Below are 8,502 nucleotides of genomic sequence, written 5' to 3' on the forward strand. Positions count from 1 at the left end.
TAGCTGACCACAGCTCTCTTTATTAATTTTGCCATAAGATGCTATAGAAAAGGGACTGTTTTTTTTTTAAATTAGATACTGATTTATACCTAATAGGTCTGTTCCAGTACAAGCTTTTCTGTAAAATTCTGTACAGGAAAAAAATCAAAAGTTTTTTCCCATACCTTCTGCATCAAATGATTTTCCTACAGCAGCTTACAGAAACCCGATTAGTAATTTCCGTTCAATTCCACTACCTTAATTGCTTATCCTTGACAGATACACGTATTTCGTCTACAATGTGTAGACTTCTGCAGTGCCTTGTACTTGATATACTTGACTATGTACAAGACACTGAAGAAGTCTGCTCCATGTCGACGAAATACGCGTTTCTGTCAAGGATGAACAATTAAGGTAGTGGAATTAAATGGAATCCTTGTATATTGAATCTATAGATTCAATCAGGATAATCTTAATCCAAAATTATCATTTCTGTTTACTTTTTTTTTGCCCTTAAGGGTAACAATAGGGGATGGTTGCAGAGATCTCCAGAATGCCATTTTAAATCAAAATAGTAACCAAAGTTTTCTTTATACCAAACGACCCACCTCGGTGGACGATTAAAACTGGAATCTGGAAATGCATTATTTTGTTTTGGTTTTCAACCATTACATTTATATTTGTATAGGCTCAATCGAATAAACTTTATGGAGCCAAGTTATGATTTGCGTTGATTTATGATTTATGATACAAAAATTTCACGATTTCTAAAACATCTAATCTTATTCAACGTTGTATCAGCTCTGTAATTTAACAGTTATTACAGAAACAAATAAACAAACAAAAATATACACAAATACACTCAAAATACCAACTATGCAGAAAAATAATCAAACTACAATATTAGGTTAATACTCTTCAAGACAACATATGTGAATTGCATAAACTCCAGATCGCGTCTAGCCAAAATATCCCGAACTTGAACATTAGGTTGTCTACTTCGGATAAAAGGGAATCGTTAAGTTCGGTGCTCAGCACAAGACCAAATCATATGATCCGCGTCCTGATAACCTTTTCCACATTCGTTTATATAACCTTTAACACACAGGACCATCTCGTTTGGGTTCTGACTTGAAGAATTGTTCCATGATAAAGAACTAGAATACTTCCGAGTAGCATCTAATACATGTCTTGTTAGAGTGGTTTGAGAACCGTCGATTGAGAATGTTTAACAAAGGTGTAAATGTTTGTGTGGTTTAAAATTTGTTGCTGACGAAATGTGATAGAAAATCCAATTTTAAAACCTTAGTTTTCCGTTCGTTTATCAAAGGTAAAACGGAGAAATCGTTTTATCTCGGTTACCAAGCGTTGCATTGCCATGAAATATTTTTGCCATGTAGAAATTGATGCGAGCTTTTCATTGAAAAAATTGATGATGATTAGGGGAGTCAATGATTTTCAAAAAATCTTCAATTAAAGTTATTCAGCCCATTATGCCTCCGGAACTGGAAGACAGTTCGAATAAAAAATTCAATAGCGATCTATGCAATGACCAGGTATTTCGAATGATGAAATGTAAACGATATTGCTCAGAAAAGCCATATTGAAGAAAGGTTTCTTAGATTATATGCAGACATCGAGTTAGAGTGGCCCGAAAACCATCGATTGAGAATGTTTAAAAAAGGTGTAAATTTTTGTGCGGGTTGTTATTTATCGCAGACGAAATGTGATGATACACTCAACCTTAGTTATACGATAGTGTAACAAAGGCAAGACGGAGAAATCGTTGTATCTCAGTATCCAAGTGTTGGATAGACATGAAATATGTTTGCCATGTAGAAATTGATGCAAGCTTTTTATTGAGAAAATTTGATGATGATTAGATGAGTCAATGTTTTTTAAAACATCGTCTATTAAAATTAAATCTCCGAAACCAGAAGTAAGATCGAAAAAAAAATCCCACAGTAATCTATGCGCCAACGAGGGCTTTCGAATGAGACATCAGCGATATTTATCGAATAAGCCATCTCAGAGAAAGCTTTTTTAGATTCTACGCGTTCTCAAACAGCCATACAGAGATTGCAAAATGTCGTCTAGCTGAGACGATTTTCATATTAAATTTGATTTGACGTTGTCGAAATCAAACTGTTAAGTTAGACTGGTCCAAGATTTGTTGATTGAGAATATGTAGCTAAGGTGTACATTTGTTTGTGGGTTGCTATTTGAGACGCAGACGAAATGTGAAAGTAAATCCAATTTAAAAAAACTTAGTTTTACGGTAGTGAAGACTTGTTGTCCAAATCAGACACAAATTCTATTAAGTTTTGGAAAAATTAAAGTTTTTGTGCATAGGAAACTGGACCCATGGTGTGTCTAAACCAGTCGTTCATGTATTGTCAGTGTGACGGAATACACTCTAAATAATATTTCTTTGTGTTTAATCTTTCAATTTTGGCAATCCATTTATCGATCATAAGAATAAACAGTTCTAATATTATATCATATGATTTAATTCGAGAAGTTAAGTCATAAAATTGTTTAGATTCAGTAGAAAATAATAAACCAAACAAATGTGTTGCCAAAATTATGTAGTACCTGTAGAACAGAATACTGTTAAGTGACATTCCTTATGGCGACTCTCTAAGGAAGCCTTATCATAAATCTTCAAGAGCTCATATTTTTCAGCTCTCACAAAACATACAAAAATGAAACTGTTACTCCTCGTTTGCTGAAGCGCAACATGGTGGCTTTCAAGAAAGTGTTGCCAAATTCAGTGATTTAAAAATATTTCAAAGATTAATTTTATTGTTCAGAACGATGAGAGTGTCATGCCAATTTTAATAAACATTTTAAACTCTCATCAATTTATCGATATCTTTGAAATCGTGGAAAAAATATAAGCACTTATTAAGCATATTTATGCAAAAACTGTGAACCATTTTTTTTTAAATAATTTGGACTTAGTGAAAAAAATTATAATTTTTATTTCTGTGTTGAATAAACTAAAATTTATTAGTTACTTCTTAGCTTCATAATTTAAACATTTGCCTTTTTTCCAACATATCAACTGGTAACCTTGAACACTAGTATAGGATTGAATTGGGAGAGCAACATTCGTGAGAGACTTGTGCTCTTTTCTTGCACCGCACACCATACGTACAAAGTGAACGATGGTTTTTTTTTTAATTTGAAACCTAGATGTCGTTCCAGTAGAAAAAGGGGAGATTTAAAGTTTCCGCTATTGACTTAAGTATAACAGAACTATAAATGTCTAATGATTTGAGGTTGATTACGGTTGCTTTGCGACATACTTAATTTTGTAAGCTGAATCTTTGAATTTTTTGCCGAGATTTTCATAGCCAACTGGCAATCTAATTCGGCTGAGATCTCAGCAAAAGTGACGTGTGGTTGCTGATTCTTGGAAAATGTTTCACTGTTGCTGTTGTTATGCACAACATGCTTGCTGAAATCTTAGCAAACAATCTTGCAGGGCAAAATACTGTCGAGCTGAAGATAACCAAAAAGAAGTTTTTGGACAAATTTGCACAAACTATTTGCCTTAAGGTATTCACGTGAAAAATAAACATGAAAATAATTTAAAGTTGTCTCTTTTCCCAAAATATACTAAACGTTATTTTGATAAAACGACTTTGGCCCAAATTCGTTTAAACTATACACGTTTTTTCAAATTTTAAAATATAAAAAAGAGCTATGATCATTCTGATTAGAAACAATGTAGATTCATTCGGTCAATTAAAATATAACTTTACAGTGCTTAACACTCCAAATCGCTTCACTGCACCAACTTCCTAATTCCAAAAATATTCTCTCCTCACCCACCTGGTTGCTTTTTTTCTGACACCTTCACTTTTTAATTTTGCGCACTCACAGCGGCCCAAAATAAGTATCATCAAGATTCACTTAACACTTTTCTTAGAGTCCCCAAGTTCACTGAACTTTCCTTCGAGCTGGAACTTTTACCAGACCTGCAAAAATCCACCGACGCTCCAATGAGATCCCCGAATGAGATTTCCCATTCTGTCACTCACTCTCCCTCGCTATCTCTCTATCTCTGCTCACTCTTAGTAAGTTTGATCTCGCTCGACTGTCCTCTCCCATTGCAGAAGAGCAATCTCTCACTCTCTTCGGTTCCCGGTCGGCTCACTCGCTCGTGCTGCATTATCGATGCATCCCGAAGCTTATGTACCCGAACCCAAGTTCATTCACCTCACTCGTGCATGACCCAGTTATGACACTTGCTCGCTTTGTACGTGATTTTTCACATTTTTGATCCAGTTTTGAGTTTGCTGATTACATTAAGCGTCTAAGTTTTTAGCATCAAATTTTATTCCCCAAAATATCTGTTTTTTTTGGAAATGATGTCAATAATCAATCACATTTGAATGAATCTAGAAATTTCCAATAGAAAATATATCTATTGCTCACTCAAACACGAAAATTGCATTGCTTCACCAATACAAACGAACCGACATAGATTTCAAAACTCGGCCTTCACCAACACACCAGCTCCACGAGCGCACCAAGTTCAACGACCCCCAGTCGAAGTGACCCAGTTTCCGGGCCTTCCAAGTCACTCACCGGTGACTTCCAACTATTGGCGCAGCACTGTAGCGCTCATCTCGCGATTACACCGTCAAATATCTTCGTTCCGAGATGGAATATTCAACCAAAACAAACGGAATCATCGTCTTCAAGAGTGAGCAGAACTCGTCCCTGACTCAGAACTCGAAACAAAACAAAAATTCTGACGACGCAATTACCGAGGCCAGCGTCCTTCACGAACTTGGATCGAGCTCTGATCACATCAACACGTTTGCGTACCCAACTCGAATGACAACGCAAATTAATTGTGTTGTTCTTGGGCTGACCCTGACGACGTCTTATACGAAAAAAAACCACGAAGCTCGCGGCACCGCAACATTAGGAAGTACAATATGGACTTCCCTTTGCGAAGGTCTTTTGAAGTTCGCGAGCACGCGCCACCAACGCGACGAACTTACCTTTTGAAAAGCGGAATGGTGTAATCCTTCAATGGCGTTCGATTATGAGACACATGCTAATTGACTGTTTATGATGGCGGAGTTCAGCGGGATCGCTAATTTTTGCGGCCACTTTTGACGGGCGGTTCCAGAATCTCCGTTTCAACAACAATATTCCCGTCGCAACACTTGTCTGATTGGGATTCAATTTCCGCAATTGCGTTCTAGCTTATTCAAATCACTTGTGGAATTCGATTCGATGCTTCCCTCCCTGTTTCACTGTGAATACACTTGCAGCAATGTGAGATCATGCACACCCGAGTTCCCCCACTCTTTGGGCTCACGGGCTCTTCCCGCTTTATCCCAGGTGCAGATCAGAACAGCAAACAGCGCAAAGTCGCAATTTGTTCCCGATTCTTCTGTCTCACTCTAATGCACTGCAGCACGTCAGCAGCCGTCTCATTCACATGCCATTTAATCCAGAGGGATCACTTGATTCCTGTTTGACTTGTTTCTTTGAGGTTTTCCACACGTTCACCATATCACTGACTCTTCAGGGTGTTCTTCCAGGAGCGCTTCCTCGCAGCCGTTGGTAACGTTGGGTTCAATGATTTCTTCTGTTTGTGTTTATACACACTTGGTCACTTGATTTACTCAATCGGTTTATCACTTACGCAATGCACTTTGATTGGTTTCCGTTTATTGATTCGGCAAACTTTGGTGGGACCGTCCGCTGGATGAAGTTCTGGATCGTTGATCGCTGTAGCACTAAACAGGTTCGTGTCTTCCTTGGTTTTGCGCTCGTTTAAATCCTTCTCCGTCGCAACAAGTCTGCTTCCGTTGCGCCACTGTTAATCTTCAAATACTTCACAATCTTCCAAACGATCGCTTGATCTTTAAGTCGTAATATCACTGCTCTTCAAGGTTATCTCACTGAATACGATCATTTCTTAGATCCTTTGTTTTCATTCACTCCCGGGTAATCCACTAAGGATCCCAATATTCCCTTATTCACAAAAAAAAGAAGCATAAATTGATCACTCTCACATTCGGGAACCGCACACATGGGTGTTGTTCTTCTTCGCGTACCGACGATCGAGTGCGGCAACAACAAGTCACAGCACAACCCGATCCGGCTTATGTAACTCTCAATAATATTCTGTGCCTCCCACTGGCTGGTGCACGGTGCGCGTGTGACTCAACACTGCCAGATCAGTTTGTTAGCCCCAAAAGCTCTCCGGTGCCGCGATCGCGATCTTCCCGAACTCACTCTTGCCTGAGTGCCGTTCTCTCAGAATATTTCTGCTCGAAAGCTTTCGATCGCGTATCACAAATTTTCAAATCTTCCACCGACAGCAGGGATGCGTCCGTCTCGTGTATTGTCTTCGGCGCAACTAAATCGAGGAAGATACGTAAAATCAGTGTTTACTCTCTGGAAACCACAATTTGACGGTCAAGGTACTTCCCCCACCACCGAGCACGAGCACCGATGGGAACCTCACACTAACACCAGCAGCGATCGGATTGTGTAACCCTGCCGCCGTCCCGAGCTAGAACTCTTCTGAAAGCTTCGAGCGCATCCACAACACCTGCGATCCATCCAGGTGCTCAGATCGTACACCTCTCCGGCTCGCTCTAGAACCTACCAACACCAGCGTACAAATTCCCTGTAGCTGGCGTGTAGAAGAAGGAGCATCGCGATCACTCACCCTCGCACCGAGAGAAAGAGCATATCCATCGAGAGAACATTATGTATATGTGCGTCTTCGTATATCTTCCTCCTTTGAACCCCCCACCCCCCTCGTGAACCAAAATCCTCACCTCAGCAGCGAAAAGGAATAACGGTACCGTCCGACGATCGAAGTTTATGCTTTACTGGCTGCATACGACGATGATCGTCCTCCCGTTTTCCCTCACCACCATCCAACCTCACTCGTACAAACAACAGAGGTAGGGCTACAGGTAGAATTCTGTGTGTTCTTTTTTTCGGTATTGCGTGCTGGCACTGAACTTCACACTCTCTGCCCCGCTGCATCACCAGCACCAGCAGAGCTGAAGTTCATGGGAATTGCCTGCGTGTGTTGTCGAGGTCAACCTTTCATTCAGTTTATGCCTACGACCGACGACGATGCTATCTTTTTTTTTACCATACATACCTACTGCATAGGCATTTGACAGCAGCGTGGTGACGGTAGCGGCCGGCGGTATTACAAAATCTATTGTTATGCTACGGTTCTTTCTCTGCCGCTTTTTTCCCGTTTGTCGCAGTGTCTCGCTAGCTCTCTCGTAGGTGTCAAACAAAAAACCGGTGCGGGGGCGGAGGTGAGGAAAAGGTTAAATGTTGTATTTTTTTTTTGGCCAGCGTATGGTTCCGTGAATAGAACGGGATAGGGGAATGGGTTTCTAATATTATGTCATTGTTTAGGAAAACAGTAGATCTAATTTGATTATGTAATTTGCTTCGGTGCCTTTCATTGGAAACCGTTTGAATGGAGTTCATTTGAATAAATTTGGGTATGAAATTAATTGCTTTGGGAATGAAAGGCGATAACAGGTAGTGGCTTTACCATTTGAAATTCAACAAAATTACTAGCTCTTTGTAATAACTGGAATGATTTTTGTTTATTTTATTAAATTTTCGTTACATGTCCTAGAGGGTGGTGCTCATCCAACGGCCCGCGGAATGCTTTCAGTCTGTGAAATGTATGTTGATGATGTGATGTTTTTGAAACTGCATAATATTCATAGAGATAACTTTGAATTGTCAAAATTATTTTCTTTTCGTTTGTGTAGGAACATAGCTCACCATTGCTTGAGTAATCTTCTAAATCGGTTTACATCCTCTTTAAAAGTTTTAATCATTTCAAAGAGTTTCTTTTAAAAAGCACCCTTGGAATGTTTCCAAAAGCTTTTTGATATGCTCTTTGGAAGTTCCTCGTAATCTTCCCATGATTTGCAATAAACTATCCTCCGAATTGGAATTCACCTTAGAATTCCATTGAAACAATTAGCAGATTGCGATTCCTTTGATTTTATTTGGAGCATCTCAGGAGACCCCTCAATATCTCTGAGCTTCCCTGAATATCTGAATCTAAAACTCCAAACTTGACGACAAATAAACAAACTATCTTGGCAATTTCGAGTGACTTTGATGTGTCCTGAAGTTATCTAAGGCTTTTTGATTTTCATCAGTTTTTACGGGACTTGTTGAACTATTCTGATGTATCCTCAACTACTTAACCCTCCGTTACTCACGCCAACTTTTGTAACACGAGTACTCGCGCGTTGTACTTTGTACAACAGTGTGAGTTTTCCATTGCCATTTTGCATCCGAGCTACCAATTGATATGAAACCAATGGTATTCATTAAAAAAACTTGTTTTTAACTTAACAAGCTAAACTTTTATCACAGTTAACCCCCAAAAAATGCGGATAATAGAGAAAATGTGAATGGAAACCGCTTAAACGGTGTCCGTACTACGTGGGATTTGACTTAATTGGTTACAACTTGGAACAACTCGAA

General features: G+C 39.2%; 1 protein-coding gene across 3 annotated transcripts in view; it reads right to left on the reverse strand.

Annotated features, from left to right (window-relative positions):
- The window catches only part of Blimp-1, a 240,635-nt gene extending 234,277 nt beyond the window's left edge, over positions 1–6,358 (reverse strand). For 2 of the 3 annotated variants that reach the window (XM_065217980.1, XM_065217972.1), the window contains exon 1: positions 5,001–6,358. The gene's annotated coding sequence lies outside the window, so the exon portion shown is untranslated. Of the gene's footprint in view, positions 1–3,819; positions 3,841–5,000 lie in introns of those variants that run through there. The other variant, XM_065217974.1, reaches the window with a different exon arrangement.
- Positions 6,359–8,502: the final 2,144 nt, after the last annotated feature.

The sequence above is a fragment of the Ochlerotatus camptorhynchus genome, unplaced genomic scaffold (assembly GCF_037179485.1).
Source record: "Ochlerotatus camptorhynchus isolate MF236.1 unplaced genomic scaffold, CSIRO-AGI_Acam_v1.1 ptg000082l, whole genome shotgun sequence".
NCBI lineage: Eukaryota > Metazoa > Arthropoda > Insecta > Diptera > Culicidae > Ochlerotatus > Ochlerotatus camptorhynchus.